This window comes from Etheostoma cragini, chromosome 9, assembly GCF_013103735.1.
Source record: "Etheostoma cragini isolate CJK2018 chromosome 9, CSU_Ecrag_1.0, whole genome shotgun sequence".
Classification (NCBI taxonomy): Eukaryota; Metazoa; Chordata; class Actinopteri; order Perciformes; family Percidae; genus Etheostoma; species Etheostoma cragini.
In genome coordinates, this window is record NC_048415.1 from 10,708,846 (window position 1) to 10,735,981 (window position 27,136).

At 40.5% G+C, this 27,136-nt stretch overlaps 1 long non-coding RNA gene across 2 annotated transcripts; it reads left to right on the top strand.

Annotated features, from left to right (window-relative positions):
• Positions 1-215: 215 nt before the first annotated feature.
• Positions 216-26,761, top strand: LOC117950720. 2 transcript variants are annotated; one of them, XR_004657979.1, is made up of 4 exons: positions 216-489; positions 12,118-12,232; positions 23,562-23,673; positions 26,456-26,761. It is a non-coding gene; the product is annotated as an uncharacterized LOC117950720 (long non-coding RNA). The 2 variants fall into 2 exon arrangements; XR_004657978.1 differs by lacking the exon at positions 26,456-26,761 and having other exon boundaries at positions 220-489; positions 23,562-23,872.
• Positions 26,762-27,136: the final 375 nt, after the last annotated feature.

The following is a 27,136-nucleotide window of genomic DNA, read 5'->3' on the forward strand; positions in this document are numbered from 1 at the left end:
TGTTACTCGTAGATGACAAAAAAAAACAGATCATTGGAACAATTTGTTACTTACTGCCCCCCCTCCCCGGCTGCTGAGAATTATGAACAGTGAGCCGCACTCACATTCTTGCGCACAGCCAAGTGAGGAGGCGCCTCCGCCCGTTCCAGTCATGGGCCAATGGCGCACAGAGCAGCCTTAATACTTATCCCCGGCTGGCCAATGGCGCACCACTCCCTGGTCACATGACGCCTTTCTGTGCGCTCCTTCTCATCTCAGCACTCAATCCCGGCGAGTGCAGGCATCACTGAAGACCTGACACCGGCGGAATCGGACGTCTGCTGTCCTCGGCAGAGCTAATCAGGTGATATGCAAACTGTATCGCCGTCAGATGAAGCTGTCCATCCGAATAAGTCCGCTTCATCGGAGGAACAGACTTTTTTCCGTCTCCAAACGACCGGAGAGGCGCAAGGGCGAGACGATAACGCCCAAAAGTTATTGAAATGAATCGTAAGTTATATTTGTTCCTCTTCTATTAGCTTATTTATTGCTAATATTCCGGAAAGTAGAAGTTATATTAATCTTCTAGTCCTATTTGTATTGGATCATGGTTAAAAAATTGCATGACTCCATGTGTCACTTTTGCGCCGTGTGCTTTCTGTCCTTTTTATTTAGGCTGTATTAACAGCGAATTAAACACTAGAAACGATTTATAGGCTTTCTTTTTATCGCTAAACAACTGTACTTTACTTGATTTTTGAGTGTTATCTTGAGTTCATTTCGTCCTTTCGACATGCTATAGGCTATGCGTCTCTGTCTGCGTATTCTGTGTGAATGTGTGGCTGGCTGCGCGCAGCGCCATAGCATGAAATATAGATAAAAAGCACACGGTAAACCCGCTGACCCCAGGCAGACAGGCAGGCTATGCAACCGGTCCACACGGCTCAATGAGGACAATTAGGGGGGGCGAGAGAGAGAGAAAAATTGAGCACTTGAAGCGCACTAAAACAGGGCTGCACTCTACTTCAACCCGCCAGGCAGGATAAGGGTGGATCTTCAATAATCTTTTGTGACATTTTCAATGCAGGATATGACAAAAAAAATACATCGCCGAAGTTTAGACTCTGGTCAGGCTCAGATAAAAAATTATAATGTTTTTTTCTTTTTCTTTTTTAATTCTGAAATTAGTTGTGCCGCCAACAAGCATTTATGTCAAATTCCAGTGAATTTGACACACACTCCATGAGGTCATGTCATTCATTGAACCATTTTACTGATTTTTAAATTAGCGGGTAGTGGGGTCAGGGGAGGCAGGGGGCTGTTGCAAAATGTAGGTATATTTTGGAGCTACAATCAAAAATCGGTGCCTTGTGATTTCAGCACAATCAGAGGAAAAGAGCGGGGGACCGAGTCCATTTTATATTTTGAAAGGCTTCAGATGGCTTTAATTAGGACCTATAAAATCTGGCTGCCCGATTATCGGAGGCAACGCTCTAGAGGAGTGAGAAGGGAGGGGAGCTAACAAAAAAAGAAAAGAAAACCGATACAAAAAGTCACATTGGCAAAGGATTGTCTAATTAAATTTTGATAAACCTCCTTTTTTATTCTTATTGCTCCCTCTCTTGCCTCCCATACCTCCTTTCCTTGATGCTTGCAGTATATAGCCAGCCCTCTTTTTCCCTCTTTGTCTGGCTGTTGTGTTATCTACACCCCCCCCCCCCCCCCCCCCCCCCCCCCTTTCCACCTAACTACCACCTACAGTCGGCCTGAACCCAGACACCTGAAGGCTAGACATAATGATCAAGAGAAGTTCCTGTCTGGAGCACAGCCAGTTGTTTGAGGTTTTCTTCTTCTTCGTCATCTCTTTTTTGTCCTCATGCTGGCGCTGCCTGGGCCTCTTTCTCCTTTCTCCATCCACAATCACGACAAGCTATGTTGTTTGCGAGTTTGTTTGCGTGTGTGTGTGTGTGTGTGGTACAGCGTGGCAGTTTCACCGCTACTGTTGCTTTTGCTGCCACTGTGTAGCCTATGTATCTTGGATGGAGTGGGTTACTCACACAGCTGCAATACACACACTGATGAGAAAACATCAAAGACTTCTTCTGTGTGTGTATGTGTGTGTGTGTGTGTTTGTGTGGGTCTCAATGTGTGTGAAAGAGGGAGATTTCTGGCAAGCGTCGGCAAGAATCTAGTTATGGCCATGGTGCCTCTAGTTATTTAATTGTGTATATTCTGTTCAATTAGCTGGGGTTTATGTGCGGTGCCACTTGGCTCTTTTTTTAAGTGTTACATTAATTGTACCATATGACTCTTCAGGATTGTTTTGTACCACATAAGGGAGGCTCTGAAGCTTGACATTTTCCCTGTTTAAGTTTAATACTGGTAAATCTGAGACTCGAAATTCAAAAGAATTAGGGTCAATAAAATAATTATCCCATTAGCAATTGAAGGGGAGTTGAATCTTGTGAGCGTCAAGTATGAACATAAAATATAATTTCTTATCGAAGATTACATTTTTACTTTACTGGAGGTTTTAAATGAGGCCCTCAGATGCTTCTTGTCGCACCTTGACGCGCTGGCCGTCTTTGAGGTGGGTCTTAAGCAGATGTGGTTCCTGAAGTCAAGCAAAAGGAAAGAGAAAACACTAATTAGATGTGGGAGTTGGTAAAAAATGCTTTGATATGTGGATTTCTTTGATGGACAAATTCATTCTTCCTTTTGATGAGTACATGCCTTTGTTTTCTCGATGTGTGTTGGTTAGGGATTACATCATTTGGCTGCTGCTGGTTTAGCTAGATAAGAAGAAGCTAGCTTGCTCTGTGGAAAATGGCTGGTTGGAGTGGAGTCTTTGTTTGACATCTTTGCCCGACAACACAGTGAAAATCAAAAAGTTAAGTTGTATGTAATTCTTTTTTCTGTTTCTCATCGGATAAGCCTAATAATTCCGGTGTTGTTTTGTCAACAGTGTCCATTATTGACCAACCTGTTTGTTAGAAGATTATCCCCTAACAGCTATAATGGGCTCTCTCTGAACCCTCAACCATTTCATCTTGTCCAGTATGATGTTATGAAGAATTCGGTTTGTCAAATTTGCAAAGAGCTTCAATCAAAATCCTGCTACTTGTTTGTGTGTGTTTTCTGTGTATCATGGCCTCAAGGAGATTGAGGATGTCTCTTCCTCCGCCATCACCCTTTGTAGGGGGAAGTAATAAAAAAAAGCTCAATGGGAGCAACAAGCTGTTCTTCCCTCCTACACTTTGAGGCTTTCTACCTGGTGATGAATGGGAGGCCCCTCCATAACGAAGGGGGAGAAGACAACATTTTATTGAAGGCTGAGGATGTGGGGGATGCGCAATAGCTTATAGACACTTGGTGTGAAATAGTCCAGTTCACAGTTTAAAGGATAGCATTGTCTACTGAGTCGGACATGAGAATAATTATTATTTGAGGTTATTTAAAGGCATCAGTTTCTGAATCACTAAATTGTCAACATGTTTGAGTACAAATTATGTTAATCTATTAAGGTTGAAGTTGGTCAGACGGGTGCTATGTAAACATTAACAGATTGTCCTGTTAAACACTACTTGAAGGTAAATACTGTCTTCATAGCCTGATAATACAACATTCGTCATAATGTCATTGGACAATCACAAAGCCACAGATTAGGATTTACGGTAACCAGATTTATGCGTGAAGGAGTGAAGTCATGGTCAGGAATGTAAATGCTGGAGTCTTTCAATTACCACTGTGCCCTTTACTGGGAAAAGTCCCCAGCCGTGAAGAGGTTAATTGTTTTTGAAACTCCATCCGAGGGGAGAAAATGGGCAAACGGGTGGGATAATTGAGCTGCTGATAGTTGAGTGGATTATGGATTACTGCGCCTTTCCAAAGGAGAACCGAAAAGGAGGTGAATGAGAAAGGAAGGAGAGAAGGGAAGGAAGGGGTGTGTGAAAGGCCCATGTTGTGCAATGCAGACGCTGGGGTCGTCTTGCCTTCTTAGGAAGATGGAGAACTCCAATCCTGTTTAACCCACAAGGTGACCCTTGACCCCTCGCATGTTCCTCCCTGATCCAGGTGCAAGCCCTCACTGCTGAAAGCTCCCACACAGACACACACTGCAAGATAATTTTTCACACACTGCAAGCAATGGGGGGAAACGCTGTGTGAAAATGCTGATCCTTTCAAACATTTTCACCCTACTGCTTCTTTTTCTACATGCCTTTCTATTGTCAGTGGTTAAAGATCCAAGCCTGCTTGTTGGGGTGGGGGAGCGTTGTGATAATATGAGGCCTCATTTTCTTTTTTCTTCCTCTGAAATATGTTCTTGCTAAGAAAATAGATGACTGTCTTTAAACAGGGGAAAAAAGATGATCTGACATGTTGCAATAATCACAGGACTGTTAATCAAGGGATGTCATGTATAATTACTACAGTGTTTGATAACACCACAGTGAACCACCTCAGGCCATTAGGGAAACTTTCCCGATGCCATTAATGGGCGTTAATAAAAATTCAAGAAACCCCGGATGGAACAAGCCCTCTGCATGGCCCACTGCTTAAAGCACTGTAAGGTTAATGAAGCAATTTACATATTTTGTGCTGCCATCTGGGTGGAGCAATGAGGCAGATGCTTCTTACTTTGTACTGTTGCTTGGTGCTGTTCAACACAGAGTAATTTGTCAGGTCCACAGAGGTCAATGAGCACATTTAACATTTAACCTGTGGTCAAAAACAATCATGAATTAATGAAAATTGATGCAGTTGAAATGTCCTGTAGATATACAGTAAGCTTCGACCAAACTGCTTTGGTAGTATGTACTGTATGTGTTAAATTTCCTTTAACCCTATGGCAAATGGGGGAATAAATGAGTGAATGTGAAATGTGGTTGATATCCAATTTGACAACCACTCTAACCTACCTTAGCTATTGTTCTTCAGAAAATGTGTGTGTCCCCTCCCCATAAAAAAAGAAATGGCAGGAAGAAGGGAGTCATCTACGCCTCTGCCGATGAGAAACTTGGCGGGCGATCCACCAGAATGGTCATAGACGATGCTGGTGACTGGGGCAAAAAGAGGATTAGTGTCTGTCCACCTGGATCACATTACAAATAGAGCATTCTCAGAGCACTCTTTTAGCAGAAGAACACAATGAGGTCTGTCGGCGATCAATAAAGCAGTGTGAAAGCAGAGGGATATACTTAAAAAATCAAAGGCTCTGGCTGGCATGGCCATCATCTCACCCCGTCTGCTGGAATCAGATAAGGGAGCAGAGCCTTGCAGGAAAGGTTGTTTGGCCTCAGGGCTGCTCAACTTGACGGATATCCCTCCTACTGGCACCCATCTCTGACTGATTCCATCTGCAAATGGGAAAAACCAAAATTGTCTGCATCTATCTAATCATTCTCTGATTATGTACATGTTGAAGAACAGCTGAAGGGATAGATGGGTAAAAGGGAGCATGCTATATAATCCCTGCAACATGTATGGGGAGAAAAATATGCAGCTTTTTTTCTAACCCCTCTGTTGTCCTCCATGGATAATGGCTTTTACCTCATGCTTCACTTACATTACATTACATAAGGACAATTAAAATCACCCCGTTTTGGTTTGACAATGTGTCAGAGCTGGTGCGTGTGTTCGTCTCAGATTAGCTCTTTGTGTAGTGAGGGGAGAGGAAAGATGTGGTGGTGCTGGGGGGTCAGGGATGGGGGAACAATACTGCGGCGATCCAAGTTGAAAGAAATCATTTGCACAATTTTATGAAAGCTGTATTTGTTCGGTCGGATAGTTCTATAGAGGCCTAACAGCCACGAGTTACGTGATTTAAATGACGGGGTAAGCTTCAAAGCCGGCAACGTGTCAGGTTAGAGTCATCTCTCAGCTGAACACTCTCCAGGTAAATGCAGATAATATGCTCTCGAGTTTTTCTTTTGCTTTCTTAAAGAAGTCTAGTTTCTACAGATGGTTCTGAGCTGACACCAGCGCTGCCAGAGCTTCTGTTCTCAGAGCTAAGCGTGTACAACGTGTATGTTGCGAAGATGAAAAGACATAATGGCAACACTTTGTTTCCTGTAAATTCATCCCTGTCAAACTATCCCAGAAAAACACTAAGTTTCTTGTTCTTCTTGAAATGTATTTTCCATGTTTTTTTTTTCTTCTAATTTAAAACCAACCTCTTTTTTCTAAAAGCCCTTTTGATTTGGACTTTTATAGCTAGAAATATTGGGGTGATAAACTTGCATAGGATGAGATTTCAGGTAAGTGAAGAGGACATGTAAAAAGAGGACGAATTTGATTTCTCAGGTTGAAACCTGCTGTTTACATGTAGTGCAGGCAAAAGAAGATTGGTCTCTACCCATATCTGTTGTTTTTCAGTTTCAGAACCCCCTACAGCATTTCCTGGTGACTCACTTCTTTCCAAGCCATTTATGCTTGAAAACTTCCTAAGGATGAACAACACATAGTCTTGCTTTTATTGTCAATGAGGGACCATTGGGCATAATGAAGTTCTGTTTCCCAGCATGAGTTTGGGAGGCTCATGATTACAAATGCTTCTCTCATTGTCTCCTATCATCTCCTGCCTAATTGAAGACAATATAACGAGACAATGGGGTCCCGCTCATCATTCTGCATCAATGGCATGCTCTATGGAACGTGCCAGTCTGTTAAAAATGGGGTTTTGGCAGTGGGAAGGGTGTGTGTCTGTATGGGTACTTGCATGTGCTCGAGCTTGTTTAATTTGGACCAAGAAGATGGACAATTAAACGACAGCTCCAGGGAGGGGCTGTTCATTTTGGTCAGCCACCCCAGTTCATGGCCACGCGCCCTTGTAAACTCTCCTGGACGTGTCTGGGTCATGCATTTGGGGGGTGGGGTGGGGTTTGTAGGCGGGAAGGGGATTGGGTGGGGGTCTGCCTCTGGAGAGCATGTCTCAGATGATTAGGACAGCCAAGTGGGGAGAGTCCCTCAGTGCCTGGCCTCCTTCACCTCCCTAATATGTTCTGAATAAGTCCGCTGTGCATTTGTTGTGGGGTTTGGCGGGAGGCGGGGGGGGGAGGAGGAGGATTATGTCTGGCCATGGTTTTGGAGTGTTTGTCATCTGCCCCCTCGAGGCCTGCAGCGGCTCCTTTGTCTGAGCGTCAGGCGTCGGTACAATGTCAAATCACACAATGTGCCGATGTAATCAGGGCATCTCGGGTTATGAACTGACACAGGATTTCATGTCTGGATTTTTCTTTTTTCAGTAACTTAATTGTTATGTTGAGAATTCATACAGTCAATTTTCTCTATACACATGTTTTTTTGTAATCCTAACTGGAATACCGATTAAAACTATTTTTATCAAGACTGCATCACATTTCTTGGCCCCTTCTGTAGTTACATTATGTATTTTTGTAAATGACTGTGTAACTTAAATGTGACGCAGTATAATTATATTCTCAGAATAGTATCAGGTCAAAGCACATTTGATCTATGAGCATACAATGTGTTATGAGTCGCTCAATATCAAAACAAAAGCTCTGCCATTTTGTCCTTACTTTCAACAGTCATTCAGAGAATAATCCATCACAGAACAAAAAAGCGATGCTCATTTCTTAACAGTAGCATCAATAAACCAGAATGCTTTGCAGGCTCAGCTTGCATCTTTGCTAATCTAAGACTGCTTGCATGACCAATTAATAAAAAAATCTGTTGCTATGCCATTGGTTTTTTTTCAGTCTCTCAATGCTATCACTAAATGTTCTCTTATTCATGTTTGAAGAACCCTCTTAAGACATGCAGGACACCACTAAAAGAAAAGAAAAAAACACATGAACTAATGCTTTAAAGGTATCAGATCCGTAATATAGTTGCGTAACAGTACAGTTGAATTTACCTTAAATCAAGACTTAATACTTGCTTTATATCAGTTTCTATATAGCGGCATATTCTTGGTGCCCGCATACTCTAGAATTCAGTTTAATGGTCTCAAAGGTGTTTCTATGGTTTCACACAGTGCGTCTCTGTATGAAATTTGGAAGAAAGATTCATTCATCTACACACAATGGCTAACAAAGAGAGCACTGAGCCTCGGCCAAATATCACAAATTACATTGAAAACAAACAAAACGGTCTTGCTGCATACTGAGGACTCAAAACCTCCAAATGACTGATAACAGTTCTGGAGGATTTAGGCGCTGTTGGGAGAAATGGCTTTTGTGGCTTTCCATTCAAGTCACTTTGGTATTTGGAGCACCAGGAAATGATACACATTCCATCTTCCCAGTAACAAAATAAACCCAAAATATAGCTTCCTACTCTTTCAACACAGTTACATCTACAATTTCAATGTCGTAAAATTAAATTGGTTTATGGTCTTAATTTTAATGTACTTTGAGGACAATTTTATAAGAACTGGGCTTACAATTAAAAGTAAAGGTTAATTTAACATTATTTCAGTTCAGTTCAGTTCGATATTAACTAAGTTAAAGAAAAATAAAATGCAGCATAAGTGAAACTGTGTTTTTTTGTTGTAGAAATTGTAGTCTCTGTAAATGTTTTGAGAAATAGAAACACAAATGCATTAACATCCAAACAGGGGCAAAGCCTCTCTAGCTCAACCATACAGCATTTCTGAAAAGGTTAGCAAAAATGTTTTCTTAAGGTTGGGTGTCCTGAATCATAATGTGACTTATGGGAACACTACACTTTCTCAGTCTGAGCTATTCTCAAACCAAACTTGCAGCTTATTCTGACTCACAAACGTGTACTGCAATGACTAATTGTTTCACATACCTTTTCAATAAACAATTGGTAGTAGTGTGCCTTCTCCAAGGCTGATCTTCCTACTTTACAAATGAGTAAATACACCAGGTTGTGATGACACCCAACAAGCTATGTTTGATCACTTGAGCCTTCCCACATGCTCTTATGAGTTGTAGGTCTTTCTCTTACAGCTATGTTCAGAGTCTCACAGGCATTTTAATAGACTGAAAATAAAGTTCCCTTGCTTCTAATTTTCCACTTTATTTGACTGTGCCTAAAGGTATATTAAAACCATTTTCATAAAGTTTTTTTTTTTAAAGCCCCTGAGACGTTTTTTTATGGCCAGAGTTTTAAGTAGTGTAGATAGACACAGCAATGGGCTGTTTTTTGTGTGTGTGTTGGGGGTGAGGGAGTACGTAATTACAGTTGTGTGTGCATGTAATTGAGTTTTCCTAGGTTCAGGGTAAATCATCTGACCATCAGAAATGAATTCATGGTGCTTTTTTAGCCTGGGATTAAATTGTAGCTGTAGAAGGAGAATGGTTGTGGTATCAATGCAGAATGATTTTTGGTAGTTATATTAAATGCTTCCAAAATTAGTTGCACCACTTCCCAAAAACCCTCAAAAGGTGAGAAAAATTTAGAATTTAATTGAAAGTTGCTTACACAAAAACAGGTTTTCTGTGTAAGCAACTTTCAAGTTTCTGAGACGTGGAAGAGGTTGTTGGAAGTTAGGGTTAAAACACTGGTAAATATATCAGTCTATGCAAATCAGCTATCAAATAGAATCTGACTTTTTCTGGCGATACAAGAAGGAAATCTAGTGCAGATGATCTCTGTGTGGGCAGGAAACCTTGGAGATTTGCATCATGTCTGCCACATTCTCCCCGAGGGCATTCATCCTCCTTACATGCAGAAACATACACACACACTCGCGCACGCAAGCCACTATTTTTCCTCGCAGCGCGGCAGGAGACCGTCTTCATCTGTCCTATTGATTGATGAAGCAGGCGCAGCGGGGTGTCCAAAAGAGGCAGGAGTCTAGATCAAGGCTGTGTACTGCATCCCTGGCAGTCACAACACACACATTCACACACACACACACACACACACACATGCACAAAAACATTAGCACAATCACACACTTTTTATTTCTCACAGTCCCTGTCATGTACTCTCTGTGTCTGTCACAGCAGACACTGTAGACACAGGCAGCCATGACACACAAGTGTACACACATGTATAATGAGAGACACGGCACTCACAGCAGTGCCGACACACACATGGATTACAAAGACAACATATCACACCTGCGCACACACATGGAATGAATTAGCATCGCCCAGTTGTACATGTGCCTAAACTGGACAGACGTTTTCTATAAACATAATGTTGGTAGATTAGTTGGGGTTAATGATCCGATTGCCTTGGAGCTGCCACAGCGTCTGTGTGTGTGCACATGTGTGTTTTTGGCTAAGGGGAAAAGGCAATACTCTGCTGTGCTGTCTCCCTCACTTCCAAATGAGACATGTCCTAGGCACCATCACAAGATCAGTATTTATGCTATTAAGGAACTGGGTTTGCCGAGGTAGCAGTGGTACCAGAATGAAACAGCTAAAATTATGTCTTGACTAACCTCAATGGGCAGGTCCAGTATTTATTTTTTTACATAAATGAGAAATAAGAAGTTGTGCAATTAAACGCTATTTTTACAAATTGCCTTTTGGAATAGGATGCACATTACTTCTGAGCCATATGAATGTAAAAGCCAAGGAACAGAGCTTTTCTTTTTAAGTGTTTGTGCTTTCAGAGCAGAGAAACAAATCTGAAGTCAAAGTTTTGGTTCTTTTCTTCTCTATCTACTAATTACTTTGGTCTTTATAATTAGCCTCCTAGTCCAACCCAGAAATAGTCATCTGCAATCAACTTTCTTCAACTCTCAGTCAACTGGAGTCGGTGGGTTTAATGAGGATGTAGTCGCCCAAATACCCGACCCCCTCATCCCCACACTCTGAGAAGTCCCTCTAATGTAATGCTGATTGGACAGAAATGAATGAAGTACAGGAATGAAAAGTGAGAAGAGAAAAAATGAGTTTAAGACCCCAACTTTTTTTTCCCCCAAAGTGACCCCCCTCCCTCCCCCTCTCAACCTACATATTTTTATCCTATCCCTTCCTTCATCCTTCCTTCCCTCCCTTCCTCTTCTCCGGCGTTCCTGTCGAGGCATGCCTCCATCCCCGCCAACCAGCATAGTCCGGGGCAGGGCTAGGGGGCAAGAAGAGAGGAGGGGGAGGCGGGCAAACAAAGGAGCACTGTTGCCTCGCTGGGATTTTGCGGAGGGTCAACACCAGGCTGGAGGGGTGTGGGTGGAGGGGTACAGACGGAGCGATAGTGTGACTGAGGAGGTTTATCATTAAGAATAGATGTTAAAGTGAATGGGAGGGGAGCAGGGGTGTTTTTTCTGTTTACAGTAATAAAGAGGACAAGTAGTGCCAGTCATTTTTTCACACACACACACACACACACAGTTGCCACACTCTTAGCAATGTTGCAGTTAGTGTGAGTGAGTGTGAGAGAGGGAGGAATGGTTCATTGTTTCCCGGCCATTGTACAATATTTGCTTAACCCTCATGCTTTATCTGTGCAGCTGTATGCTACATATGAGATGGACGAGAGGTGTGTATTGTTTGAGCAATGGCTCCTGTCACAGCTGTTAGCAATTTTCTCAATTCGCTGTAAGGCACTGTATTCACCCAAACCCTGTCAATTTACGAAGCAGTATAATCACAACAAAATCATTCTCTAAACGGCACAATTACACGTCAACCTAAAAAAAGTGAACGATGAAACGGACAGAGTTAAAAGCCAACGCAGGTATGCAAACTGATTGGCATGCAGCAGTTAATAGTCATCATGCTATGGCTCTTTTTTTGCCACTGGTTGTTACAGTTGATGCTTCCTGACCCCACATTGAACCTCATTCCTCCTTACAGCAATATTCCTCCACTCTGGAAAAACAACACCAGTTGCTGTCACTCACCATTGCACAGTTTTTCAACTGTATGTTTTTAAAATAGTTACTCATCACTTGGGAGAAAATACAACAAAACAAAATCTTTCCTAACTTTAAACGTTGGAAGCTCATGCTTCACAGGCCGTGAACCTCATGGATTTGTATTTCATGCATTCTTTCTTCATGGCAAGTGAGAAACTGTTTTGAAGGATAACTGAATTTTAGAGGCAATCATTGGAATCCCACAATGCCAAACTCTATGAATGGAGTATTTTACATGTTTTTTTTTTTATGTGTGGTGCTGTTAGCAATATCTCTATTTCAAACAATGTCTTAATGTGTTTGTTTCCCCTTGCTGTCCTTTTCCTTGTCCATGATAGGACCTGGCACAAGAAGAAGAAACAGAACAAGCGCTTGCAGCGTTAGCCTTCACGCAGTGGGAATGAAGGGAAGCAGCAGAGCAAATGAGAAGAAGATAAGAGTGATGAAAGAGAGGTAAGAGAACTTGGTTTGCCCCGGGGTTATACGTTGTCTTGTGTGTGTGTGTTTGTCTGTCCTTTGTTGCCCCTTCACCTGATTGCCTCAGTCAGCTGTGTACCTGGGGCGGGTTTGGTGTGTTTTTGTTATGCGTTTGAGTGCGTCAGTGTTTGTTTTTGTGTGTGTCCCTGGCGTCGAGCCACAGCCACCCGGTGAAGAACAACTGTCCTGGCTGAGTCACCTGCTGCATCCTCTACCTCTCTATTGCCTTTATCTCTTCACCTTTTTCACTCACATTCATTTATCTGTAATGAAGAGTAACCCACCAGCATTTTTCATTTCTTTGTATGTTAATATATGTTTTCATTTATATAATTTGGTCTCTCAGAAATTGCTGGTTGACAGTGCATTTTTTAAAATTTTATCATGACTGTGGCTAACCAATGGATGACACTTTTTGTTTCAGGTATCGTTTGCTTGGCATCATTTACAGTCAATAGTCTGTAATTAGATTTCTTTGCACATTTTTTATATTTTAAGAGTTTTTTTGGGGCGCTTTTCAACCTTTACTTGATAGGACAGATGGAGAGAGAAAGGGGGTATAGAGAGAGGGGGGATGACATGCAACAAAGGGCCATAGGTAGGACTCAAACCCGGGGAGCCGCTGCAGTAAGGACTTGGTACATGGGGTGCATGCTCTACCAGTTGAGCTACACAGGCGCACCCCACCTTTTAATGTTTGATTGTAATCGGCCGTTTTATACATTTTAGTCCCTCCTTTATCAAAATCTTATTTGGTGTCCTTTTATATTAAATAGGCAATATGACTCACTTTGCATTACTTTGCATTAAGGAACCATTTAAACTAAAACTATTTATTCCACCCAAAAAGATTGAAATTCAATGGAAATACTATATTTTATATTCTTTGGTCATGGATACTGAATATTGGTCCAAGGATTGTTATAATATGGTAATATCTTAATCATTATTGATCTTATTGAACTCATGTCCTAAATATGACTCTATGCTGCTGCATTAACTCTCCCTGTGTCAACACAGATATTTAGCCCATCTCTGTTTTGTGTCAGAAAAGAGAGGCTCCATGTCACGCTGTGAGGATATCCCAGCATCCCGTACGGCTTTTAAACAGTCCAACATTTCAGGGGTGCAGGGAGTAAAAGAAAAAAAAAACATTACCTTGGAGAACAGCATAACCAAAAGGCAAAACAGGAGTGAAACTTGGAAAAGAGACACCCTATTGTTTTAACGTGTTTCAGCGGTTCCCAAAGCGAGCAGTCTCTCAGAGAGTAATCTTCTTACCATCTCAGTGTGAGGCTGACAGCAGCAGTAAATCTTTTTCCACCATGCAGCCACCGCCAGGATGACCGTACACCGTTAGGTGGGTAGCAAAAGAGGAGAGGCAATGTGAGGAAAAGAAAATGTTTTTTTTTCTTCAGTTCTTGTCATCCTCCCTTCTGATAAGACTCTCCTCAACCTCCACCTTCCACCCGGAGGTTACTAAAGCAATGGTGTGCTTTTTTACTGTTAAATCCTTTTTGTTTTTATCCAGTCAAGGGTTTCTTACTTTTAGTCATAGAAAATCTAGTGCACTTGATGAAGGAAATTATTCCTACTTATCCCCCTGGTCCTTCTGTGGGTAAAGGTCATTTATATTTTATTGATACTGGTTTTATTATTATTATTATTATTTTATTATTATTATTATTATTATATTGTAGGTTGTGTAAATGGTAACGTTCAGGATCTTTTTTTTTTCTTTTCTTTTTTGGTGAGTCTTTTTTTCTGCAATTTTTCTGGGTTGGATTTCCTATTTGTGAAAGCTGACTTTCTAAAGGTGCCATTCTATTTTTCTTCCTTCTTTCCTTAGAAAATCAAAAAAATGTAAAAACAAACAATGAATTGGATATGGGTCAAAACACTGTCATGATACAACAGAAGGAAAAAAGGGAGTGCACAAATAAGCATATTGGGTTCTACACACTGGGTGTGGCTCTTCTACTACACAACATAATACGTACAGTACTCCCTTGTTGTGTCCTGCCGTTGCAAAAGTCCTTTTCTTTCACTTTCTTTTTCCTCACTGAGAAATACTTTCATGTTGAACTGTAGCTCACAATGACGTTCTGCTGAAGACCGAACAAATTCAGTTCAGCTTATTTCAGTTCAGCTCAACTCATTTCAAATAAACCCATTCCCGTCAAACTCAATTCCTTCTTATAGTTTTTCATGTCTTTTACTCCCTTATTTTCAGCTCGCCTGAGCCGTGCAACCTTCAGTTCTTTTCTCTTGGTACTCTCATGGCTTTTGCTGCATGGCCCGATCTTTCTATTCTCCCCAACCACTAAAAAAAGGGCATTTTAATATTTTAAATGATAAAATGATGAACAAGGTTAGGGGGGTTGTAGGGGTGCACAGAGATGGTTTAAAAGAATGGAAAACTATCCTCCAAGGCATTGCCCAATGCCAAAACAAATCAGTTTTAATGATTGGAATTTCCTAATATTTCAAATTGTTGTCCAAATCACCCCCGTTGGACAACACAAAGTTGTTTTTGAATGGAAGTGAGGGGGAGAAATGCCTGCCACATCTTCTTTTGTCATTTTTTTTGGATGTGTTATATATCAAGCAACCGAGATTAGTGGAGTCACAGCTTGTACAGCTACACACAAAGCTATCTTGTTTGGAACTGGTCAAATGATGCAAGCGTAGTCTGGGGAAGAAAGAAAGGAATAAGATGGAGGATGTTGTAAGTAAGTATCCAGACAGGCCACTGTCCTTTCTTCTCCCCTCCTTTTTCCTCTCAAGTGTGTCTTCCCTCCGCTCCGGTGGAAGAAGGTCTTTCAGGAGCAGCCAAGTCTTGCTAAGCCGGCTTTAAAAGCTGCAGGACCCAAGAAGCGCAATGGTTTTTATTGGGTGTCCATTTGAGGCTGGGTTGCAAGGCTGAAGCCACAATGTGCCACATGGTTTCATATTTAAAAAATGGATATGGGGAAATGACAAGCAAATGAGTCACTCTGTCAACTCGTATTAATTCACTGCAGGACTGGAGGACAGAGCGAGTAATTGTCAGTTTCACGCTCACGCAAAATAACCGGCAAATGATGAACGATGGTTTACAATGGTGAAGGGGGAGAACGTACTCTAGTTGCCGAACGGGCGTAGAAGCCTGATGGACAAGTGTTGAAAATGGTTACAGTTGTGTCCACACAAAGGAAAGCATAGAACAACAGTGCTCCTCCATCAAAGCATTTCCCCCCTCAGCAAAGACACCCACCAACCACCAGAGGATTAAAGATTAAAATGAGCGCTTTTATTGAGTTTGAAGCCACAGCAGTTTTAAAATGACTGGTTGGATGATGGGTGAATGAAAAAATGATGGTCATGAGGGGACAGAGATAGAATAATTAAAACTGAGAAGGATGGTGGTGGCCAGACGAATATTTCAGAGAGAGAAGGAATCAACAAGAAAGGGAAAGAGTGGAGAAGATTTCAAAGTGAGCAAATCATCCGTGAGAGAGAACTGGGAAATGGAGAGGTGGGGCTGAGGGCCAATAGAGCGATGCTTCTGTCTTTATAAGGGCATAAAAACTGCACTTCCTGGCCTCTCTCTAATTACTGCGAGGGATGGGAAGGGATGGGATGGGGGAGTCTGGATTATACCTGCCTACTAAATGAGGCCTCTGAATCCTCTCTGCTTGGCATTGGGGGCTTTCTTTTGGATTGCTATAAGATCAATTCAAGAAAGGTCTGTGTTTGAATAATCTTAATTGTTCTTTTCTGAAGACTGAAGTTGAGAAGGAGAACACAGAGAAAGAGACATGCAAAGAGAGATGGGACAGTACTGCATTTTAATGATCCCCGTAGAGTTATATGGCCAGAAAATGAAGTTGAATGGAGACTGACAGAAAGGGGAATACGTAATAGAAATAGGACAGAGAACAAAGATTAAAAATATAATGTATTTATATGTTATTCCAGACACTAACCCCTTGAAATTAAAGCTGAAAAAAAACACAGTTAGAGAGGGAGATAAAGATTTGTATTGCATCAGCAGGAAAGGACCATAGAAATGTCTACGCTTCCCAAAGGAGTTGTTTGCTGAACTTTTAAAACGTGAAAAGTAGCGCTTGCCATCAGTGGAAAGAAAACATTTTCATTTCATAAACTGCTTGTCTAAGGGACCCTGCCCCAACATCTAAACCTCAAGTGAGCACAGTAAATAACAGAGCCTTTAGAGGCAGAAAAAAGCTTAGTTTTATACAGCACACACTCATTCCAAACTATCCCTTACATACCTGCAGATGTATATGAATGAAAAACCAGTTAATATCAATATTTGTTTCAAAATAAGACAACATCCGTTTGAAGTCTTTTATATTTAAATATTATATGAGACATTATTCTAACTATCAAACATTGAAATAACAAAAAAATGCCATGCATGCAAATGCGAATGCATATTTAAATCATTGTATATTGTAATTATGTAATTTGTAATCGGTCTACTTTTATTGTCGCTGTATTCAACAAGCCCACGCGTCTTGCGGTGGTCCCTTCCCTTCCAGTCACCCTATATGCTGAATTTTCTAAATGACTGGTAATCTCGGACGTTGTGATTTTGTTTTCCAAAATGTAAATTTCGGAGTTGATTTTATCCTTTGTCAGGGAATTATACTTAGTTATGTGCCATGCAACAAACTTTTGCTTATTTTGATGGCGGGTCACAGGGATGTATTGTGTCCCAACTTGCCATGCTACAGGAGCTGCATAACACTTGCTTTTTTGTGCTGGGTTTTATCAGTGGGTTAGAGAATAAAATGGAGTCAAAGGCAGCCCCCTAAGCTTTCCATAATGCGTCCTGAGGGGAGACAAAGGCCTGCATTCACTGTTGGGTGTCGATAAGACCTATCATTAGTCTCCCATTCGAGGTATTACCAACAAACACAACACACACTTATACACACACGCACATATACATAAAATATAGTACGGTACTTATTCCAGTATCCATTCTCTTTTTCCACATACACAAGCATAAATATTTGTGGGGGTTTCAGAGCAGTGAGTGAGGCTGCCAGGCTCGACTTGAATCGAAAAAAGGCAGATACGTGGACCCCCTGCCGCTGTTCCACCACAGCAGATTTCACTCATCCTCACATGGCTGGGGAATTCACCCTCAGCTATACCTCTTCTGTTCATGCATGTATGTTCCTCCATATATGGCTGCCACTTTAAATAATGCACAGAACTCTGAAAAAGTATTTTTATACATACTTCTATTGGTCATTTACGATGAAGAATTGTTATGTCATTATTATAAGCTATTGAAAAACTCTGTTTCCATTAGTCCTATCCATGTTGAATTGTGGGGTTTCTCTAAATAACATCACAGAGTACGGTCTACACCTGCTCTTTTATGAAAATCGCAATGAGATGATTTTTGTGTTGTGATTAACATTACATGAATAAAATTGAAGTGAATTGAATGTTAGGTTAATTGTGGTTTATTTTCATAAAATGTCATACATAGGCTACAACCATTGTCCAGAGGACTAATGGCTTTTACACCTGTGGTAGTGTTAAAGTGTTTTCTTTTTTATTTTAGTTGATTTTCTGTGCTGGAAGCAGACGGGCAAAATCTACACAGATTCTGTTAAAAGGTCAAAGAAACTGCCAGCTGTTTGATAATATAACTCCTTGTTTACAGTAATAATATCCGTGTCTCAGAAATAATGTGATCATGACTCATTGATGATAAAATACCACACATAGTATATTTACTTACGACAGGAGCAAAATTAGGTGCATGAAGAGGAGGATGGTTAGGGTGTATTCACACTCAGCAGAGAACGACGGCACTGCTGTCTGGGTCCTAAGTAGATGATGGACCGTAATCCAAATTCCCCTTCCCTCTCATTAGCTCAGCCCCCGAGAATATATGAGGTTACTTACCTGCACTTGCTCTTCCCGGCCAAACAGCAAGTGTCGGCTCAGGGTCATTACCCACACTGCTTGGACCAAATGGCCGTTGATAGCATCTCCGCTAAAATGCAACAGAAGTTGATTAACCTCTTTGTCCTTGGTGAATAGAATATTGAAAACATTAGGAAGGAAGGGGTGGACAGGGGTGATGATCATTTTGGTACAATTTTAGCTGTCTCCATCATAAATTGGCTCTTTTGAGCTGGTGTTCCTTTGTGTTTTTTTGCAGCAGATTATAATAGTTCTCCTTTTTTGGGGTCCTTAGAATCTCATTGCACTTCAACTAAACATCACAGTTGTTTGTCTGAAAACAAAAACCGCAGAGAGAGACATGGGCAGAGGATCAAAGCCTTCAGAGGATTTGTCTGGCAGATAGCCGCTGGGGTCCTGCCGGTGTAGACTCTATCTCTGTCTCTATGTCTTTATGTGTCTCTATGTGGACACCACTAGGTTGCCCAATCACACTGCCAGCATGGAAATTATAGATCATAAAAAAGACCAGAGCAGTCACAACAGCCTCCTCCCTGGAGCAGACGCCTCTTTATTACAACGTACGAGTCTGTGTGCGTGCAAAGGTTGTCTAGTCTTTTTCTCTCTTTCATCTAAGTCTTGGCTTTCTGCAAGCTTTTGATATTATTGGTATTTCATCCCACCTCTTTTGATATGGTAAACAATTTACACACTTGATTTTAACATCCTGTAGATTTTGTTTTCAAACGAACGTCAGCAGGAACTTTTAAAGTCAAATCTAAGGTACAGGAGGGGATAATCCAACAATAAACAATATAAAATCCAATTGTCTTTGTAACCTCAGTAAAAATAACTCCTCACAGTGATGAATAGTTTTTTTTCTTCCATCTAAGGTCAATGTGTTCACCAAAACGTTCTTTCCATAAGGCCTCGGTGAGGTTTGTGGCCTGTTGGTGGGTGGGTGGGGGGTGGCTCAGATGTCTGTTATAGGCAGAAAGACACGCCCAGAGGATGGATATAATTAAGACTAGTGACTTTTCTTTCTTTCTTTTTTGTGAGTAAGGAGGGTGTTTGGGGAACTTCTCTGGGTGGTCTAGCTCTACATGCCTCTGCTAGTTTTATTACAAACAGGCACAATATGGTAAGAACACAGACATACCCTGACAAAGCACAATGATCAGTGTATATAGTGTGTTAAGACACAAAAGGTAGAGAAATGCAAACAGCCATGGCGCTTGTTTCCTTGTCCTATGGCTGTTAATTGCTTGGACACGGCACATTAGATTAAAAAAAAATCCTAATTGATCATAGCAGTTGGCAGACTTACCTGCAATTAATAGAAGTACAGTTACAAATTATTCCGTTACTTTGCAAAAAAGAGTCATTGACTTTACATCTCATCTCAAAACCAACTTTAGCATCTTTTAACTTCAGGCCGTTTATCTGGAAGCCTTTATTGAAGCATCTTACAGTTTCATGCTGGTCTTTACTTTCTCTTTAGTATTGAACTAAAGCCATCTGATAAAAAAGTCTTGGATGTACTGTATAAGTTTACCACAAAGAGCATAAATGCTTCACATCTTCTCTTTAAGATATATGTTCTGTGTGCCCTTATTCAGCTCAAAGAAACCCCAAAAGAAACATTGCAAGATTTTTTTCCATACAGCTCAGGCATGTCTTACTCTACCAAGTAGCTTACATTTCAACCCTGGGTGGCCCAATAGAAGTTGGACTCCTAACTTGCAATGTTTGTGTTTTTTTGTTGATTGAGCCACTCAGGACCACAACCGCCTTCAAATTGCAAGGAGCTGTTCATTAAAGCGCCCATATTCTGCTCAATTTCAGGTTCATAACTGTATTTAGAGGTTGTACCAGAATAGGTTTTCATGGTTTCATTTTCAAAAAACACCACATTGTTGTAGCTCCTCTTTTCACCCTGTGTGTTGAGCTCTCTGTTTTAGCTACAGAGCGAGGCATTTCATGTCTTCTTCCATGTTTGATGGAAATCATACATGCGCAGTAGCTAGGTGAGGACTACTAGCCAGTCAGAAGTAGAGTACTAAAGCGTGCCACGCTAGCCGCTAGCCGAGCATTATAACGTGTGTTACGAAGTAACGTGCATTTGTCTAAACTACAATAGAACTGTTTTTTTGTTGGAGATGGTAAGTCCCCTTGGGGTGGACTTTGGGCTTTTTCACTTTGTAAACCTATTACATGCACAAAAAAGATATATAACACAATAAAGTAAAGGGAATAGGCCAGAAAGCATAATATTAGCATTACAGAACAACATTGAACCAGTTGAAAAGGTGTCAAATATATACATAATAATATAATATAACATCAAAACCCCATCCTAAACTGAACTTCAGTCCTAACCACAAACTGATCCGGGTTCAGCATTATGAAATATTTGTTGTACAGGGTTGACAAAGATTAACATAATACATTCTAATTGTTTGACCCTGCAGAAACAACATCACCTATGTCACTAAAAATTTGATGTTTGGATCAGTGTTACACAACTTCTGGCACACTGCTCTGTAATACATGTATACAGATACAGTATATACAGCATAGTTTGAAAAGTCAAAAAAAGCGCAGTTGGTCTCTTATAAACTGTGCTTAAGGACACACTCTTTTCTGATACTTTCTGGAAACAAACGGTAATTTATACCATACTTCCTTTATTTTAAATAAAAAAAACTAAAACTGCAAGGCCAATCCCATAAGAAGGACTACTTAGGACCTCAACTCTGATTAATGGCATATTTTAGTTAACACATAAACACCCTGTGTATTATTGAACCATGCCTTCATTTCCAAGTTCTTTCTTTCCATTCGCGGGAATTGGCTCATTTAGCCGGCACACATCTTTCATTGTTGCATTTTGTTTTGAGGGGCCCTAAACATGTGGGTGGTCCCATTTTTTTGTTGTTGAACTGAGCAGCACATGGATCTGTTAATGAGAGTATTAATTGGTGACTCCGTGCCGGGACCTTAATGAGTGAGGTGCCCTCCCTGAGTTCGGCAAGTCTGCTTACTGGAGCAGATAAAGAGAGGGGTGGGAGTGAGCAAACAAAAACAATGAGAGGGAAATTGAGAGGTGGGAAAGAAAGGATGCAGGAGGTGCTTAAAAAAATGTAGCGATTGTATACAGGAACATACCATAGGATGGATGCATTACCTTGGTGCAAGACAGAAATAGTGAATTGCATGCATATTCTTGCAGATGCAGGCAATTGAACAGAGTGGAACTTTAGAAAGAGAAACGACAGGGGCAGTTTTCATGAAGAAAAGGTTTAATTTCTCCTTCAGCTGTGGCGAGCAGCTTTCCTGTGTGGCCCGGTTTCACTGTATTTAACATCAAAGTAAAGTATGAACAAACGAGGCAATTTTTCATCTGGCCAAGGTCAATCATTGTTCTTTCTCTATGAATGTAGATCCGGCTGAGGAATTCAGAGTAATATTTTACTTGCAAGTTTACGTTAGCAAGCCACCTTTCAACGGTTTTTCGGACCGATTTTCTTTTCTTCTTTTTGTGTGTTTTCATTTACAACTAGGTTTTAAGACTGTACATTTAAATTCTAGGAATGTTCAGGTCCATTTATTAAGGTGGGGTGTGTCATTTTTCTAGCGTAGGTTTCATTAGAGCTGTGTCTAAACTTCTTTAAATAATACATGGGACTGACTGCATTTAATATGAAGGAAAAATAAGACTGATAAGCATGCAATATTACTACTACATTTAACCATAATATCAAAGTTGAAGTTGGCCTTAGAGTCTGCACAGAAAAGTGTAGTTTATCATTGCAGGCCTGGTCCAAAACTCCACTCTTTAAAATGTTTACACCAACCACAAATGGAACTGGTTAGGACACACTAAGTATGCACAGCATATTTAGACTTGTAGATATATTTAGTAAGAAGCCCTTTTACATGCCACATCTACATTTTGACCATTCACTAGTGTTTTTGTCAAGGACCAAATGGTCTAAGCAAAGAAGTCAGAACGACTTCTTAAACCTGCAAACAGTAGGGTACTCAAATAAACCTGTATTGGCCTAAGTAGCTAAAAAAAATTATGTCTTTCACAAGAACTTTAATGTCCTTATTGACTACAAATGAACCCACAGCTTTCAGCGTACACAGTGTGACTCATTATTAGTCACAATGGGAGACCAAATGGCACTCGAATCAAAGAAAACATCAGGGGACGCTGGAAGAACCATGACTGAAAACTATCATGTGATTTGAATACTACTACAGATTCTACTTTAGCAATGATAACACATGCATGCATTTATTTCTTTTTTTATTATACAGTGTATATACACATTCCATTTTAATTGGGGCACTCCTCTTTTCCATGCTTTTCTGATGCTCCAAAATGATTGTTCTTTGTACTGTACTTTTCAGTATTTTTTTGACATTTTAAAGCCCAAACTAAAATTAGTTGCAATCTTAGACACTTACTCTTTTACCAGGGTAGAGAAAAATAGAGGCAGGGAACGCGCAGTGTTAGTCTTTTGGGGAACAAACTAACTGCATACACATGTACACACATGCACAATGTTATATCCTTTTCCACACTGATATCCTTATAATACCTTCCCTTTGATGCCTCATTGAAAATAAGTTAAATATGTTTGTCAGTTTGCTAATTATGATTGTATATTTGAATATCTTTTTTTCAAACAAAGTAAATCATGTATAGGCTTGGTTGGATACCATCTGGCCAACTTAAGATGTTATAGTCAAGAAGTCTTTTTGATAATGTATTCTGTCTCAGTGCACATCACTACCAGCCTTACTGTGCTGTGGGCATGTCAGACACCCAGCTCTATATAATACATTACAGTCAGTGCTTTCATTATCCCGACATTCTTTATTTTGTTTAGGGCACCACATAAAAGCACATGAATGACTTTTGAGCTTTATTAGAAGAGACATAACAGCCATTGCAAAACAAACACTTGCATGTTTTATCTAGATCCGCAAAGTGGCTTTAAAGGCTGATTCCATATGTTTGTGTTAGCACAGTATTTCTATTTTATACCACCTAGCCTACATCCAAACCTTTTTTTATAAGATGTATTGTGTTAATGTACACACAGCAGTGGCTTGTTATTGTTTCTTGAGACCACCCAGAGTGTAAATAGAAACTGGGTTGTGAGTTGGCTTGTTGTACATATGAAATGGAAGTGTAAAGTTATTACAGCTAATACTGTTTCACGCATCAGTCGGAGCTGATGAATAATTTAAGTGTACATCACAGTGTGAGTGTGTATGACATTTTAATAACATGGTTTACCAGACAACACCTGAATTTATCCTGTGCTTTCTTCTCCTCTGTTTGTTTTCTGTCCAGGTCCAGACATGAAGGAGGCACGCATTTACTCACACACACATGCTACGGCACCTAGAGTCTGTCTGCGGTCTACCACCACCACACTGCCAAATACACACACATGCCTTTTACGGTAAGAATCGGAGGCCACCGAGTTAGGGAATAATAATGGTGTGAATGTGAGAAAACAAACTCATTATACACTGCTATTGTCTCCTTTGAGTAATTTTAAGACACATTTACGGCTTGTAGTCCAAAATGCTTTACATTTAGTTATTTAAAAAAAAAAAAGAAATTAGCCGAATTCAGTAATTTAACTTTTTTTAAAGGGTTTCCTGGTGCTAGCAACTAAGTATTTTTTATTATTATTTTGGAGCAAGTCTGAAATTATGCAATGTCATTTTAACTTGCAGCGTACGTGTTTGCTGTCATGCAGGCCATTTGCAGCGTGTCTCTGTGTGCATGCACAAAACCTGCTTCATTTTTTTCTATTTCCATCAGTTGAAACCAATTTTCACAAGTCAAGTTTAACAGCCGCACCACATATCCCACCAACCCCCATATCCAGCTTCCCAGCATCCTGCTTTGCTCTAAAAAAAACATGCATGCTGAAATTAAAGTGTGTGAGGCGTCATTGTGGGAAACCCTTCCCTCCCTCTCTGTATTTGCCCTTCTGGTCCCTCCTTATCTTTTTCTCATTAAGCGACTGTTTTAGATTAGGTTCGGGCAGGTTTTATTTTGATGTTCATTAAACTGTCAAACATCTCACCATACTAAATTTGCATCTTTAGTTACTAGACTAAAAAACTAAGGTTAACAAGGTATTGATGCAGTTCTAAATGAGATTGGCCTGGATTGGTTATTTATTTTCTGGCCTTCCATATTGCATTAAAGATGATAGTTTGTCCTTTTATCATCAGTGAACTGTTAAAATAGCACATTAGTAAACAACAAATGGGACTACTTTGCATTGATGCATCCTGTATGTTTCCAGGTTATCACATTGAAAATGTGGTGTGCAAAAAAACTGTTCTACATCAAAAAGAAGAACACTTTGGTTTTATGCCAGTGTTGGATTCATGTGTTTAAAAGTTTTCTTATGGTCTAATTTTGCTTTAAGTATATAAATCAGTGCTCATAAGTTTGGCCACTAGTACTAATGGATATTTTTTTAGAATCAGAAATACAGTAGAATTTTATTTTTATGCACTCTTCAGGTTTAAACACCTGATGTCTGGCAGGTCTCTCCCAGGGAAAATGTATCTCAAAGTGACAATGGTGTGTTTGTAATACATACAGGAACACTTTAGTAGTCATCCTGAGCAATGGTTCCCAGAAAAGACTAACGAGTACCTACAAAGGCTTAAACAGAAAATCTATTGACATTTTGAAAAGTGTAGTGCAAAAACAATGCAGCAGAAGCAAAATAAACACATAAATGAAAGAAGACATTCTAGGATTGCTGCTTTTATGAAAACTACTAAAATCAGAAAGTGCCCCATCCTCATGGCTTTGTAGCTTCAGGTTAACTAACGGCACCGCCCTCACAGCAACCGTGTTACTAACGAGCTGTAATGATACACTCCATCAATTCGGCTTTGCCTGCGCAAGGCTAGCTTGGTCAACAGTCGGCCAAGGGGTGTGTGTGTGTGTGTGTGTGTGTGTGTGTGTGTGTGTGTGTGTGTGCGTGCATGCGGACTATTAAAGCACTTGAGAATCAGAGAGGAAGGGACTCGCACTGCTAATGGATGTGTCTATTGATGTTCCCATTTAGCAGCACACTGTAAACGATAGGGCAATGATTGGGTTGAAGATGGAAGGAAGTGGAGCGGTTTGGCTGGGCGATGATAATGACAGGGAGGGTTTATTATTTGGTGCCCTGCGGAGTCTCTACTTTGTGTGTGTGTGTGTGTGTGTGTGTGTGTATATGTGTGAGAGGCACTCTTTCTCCATATCTCTTATTCTGTCACTCTCCCAGTCTATTGGCTATTATTCACTTCTCGCTTTTTCTTCCCAGTCTGCTCCTCTCTCTACTCACTGCTACTGGTCTACATCCAATTGTGGCTTTCTTTCTCTCACATGCACTTATATTTCTCTTTTCTCAATGGTTTCCCTTTGTTTAAATGTACAGTGCACATGCCATTTGTGATGGGAAATAAAATAGCAGAAAAACAAGACAAAGACTGAATAATGGAGCAGAGGTGGCAAAATAGTTTCTTGTAATACAATTTTTAGGATAGCAGGTTGCCCTTTAAAAATGTTTTACTCACCAGAAGATACTTTTATCCAGCTGTGTATGTGAATTTGTATGTGTATGTGTGTGTGTGTGTCCTGTCAGTTCCAATCAGTGTGTGTGTGTGATGAATATGAACACAGTCAGGTTTGGCAGGAGACCACCTCCAGCTGGGTCAGACCCCTACTCAAGTGTGTCCATGTGTGTTTTGTGAGCGTGGTACACGTCAGCCTGCATCTGTCAGTGCCGTGACAACCTGAGGATACAATAACGAAAAATATACATAATAAACATAATTCGCTGCTTGGCACACAATGCATTTAGAGTCTTTCAACACAGAGAAAAGCATCCAGTTTCAGCACAAGTGGGAATTGAACCCCTTGTGCTACCTATTTAGATGTACAAAGAACCTCAAAGAAAGATTAAAATGTATTGAAATTAGATGTCTATGTTCCGTTGCACGTACAACCCTGCGGTCTTACTTCTTTTTACCCAATTATTGTAATCAGCCCCATTCTTTACAGTCCATCTTGTCTGTCCTGTGTGTTTGCGTGTGCGTTTTTTTTCAATGCATATTTTTTGCTATCGCATTAACAGTGTTTACATTTTTAAACATGTTGTCAGTGTAGTAAAAGTCCATCTATCTTTCTTGTGTGTGTGTTGGTTGTGTCTGTAATCACAGGGCAGCAGATAAAGAGGGAGACGCCATTCCAGCTGTGAGGAGACAGAAGAAGTCAACACACACACACACACACACACACACACACACACACACACACAGCCGGAGGCGCGTGAGCAGGTGAGCATTAAGCTAAACAGATCACGTCGCGGTATGATATCTGCAGACAGGCAGACAGAGGAGGCCGGTCTGTACCTGCAGGCAGAGAGCAACAACTCCCAGCACCCTTGCTAGGAATTTTATCCCCCTTCAGAGAAAGGAAGAGAGAGAGAGAGAGAGAGAGAGAGAGAGAGAGAGAGAGAGAGAGAGTGAAGGAGAAACAGAGCCAAATAGTTAAAGCCTGATTAGAAACATTTAATTGTTTCAGATGTTTCAGGTATCTTAACTGTGACAAAATATTTTAGTAGAAGCAGAAGAGACACGTTTGGTTATGAAATAATGAGAGGCCTGTATTTCAGCCCAGAATCTCATGAAAAAGAGGCTTTTGTTGGTTCTATTTTTATTTCTTTTTACCCAGAACTTTTATACATGTGGTTTCTCCTACAATGCATTAAAAACTATTTTTTGTCGAGCTTTAGATTTTAGATTTCAGCTTGTATGTAGGGAGATTTACAGCTACATTCATTTTCATATTTCACTTTTTAGCATAGTTTTCGTATTCGACTCAGGTCATTATAAAAAATA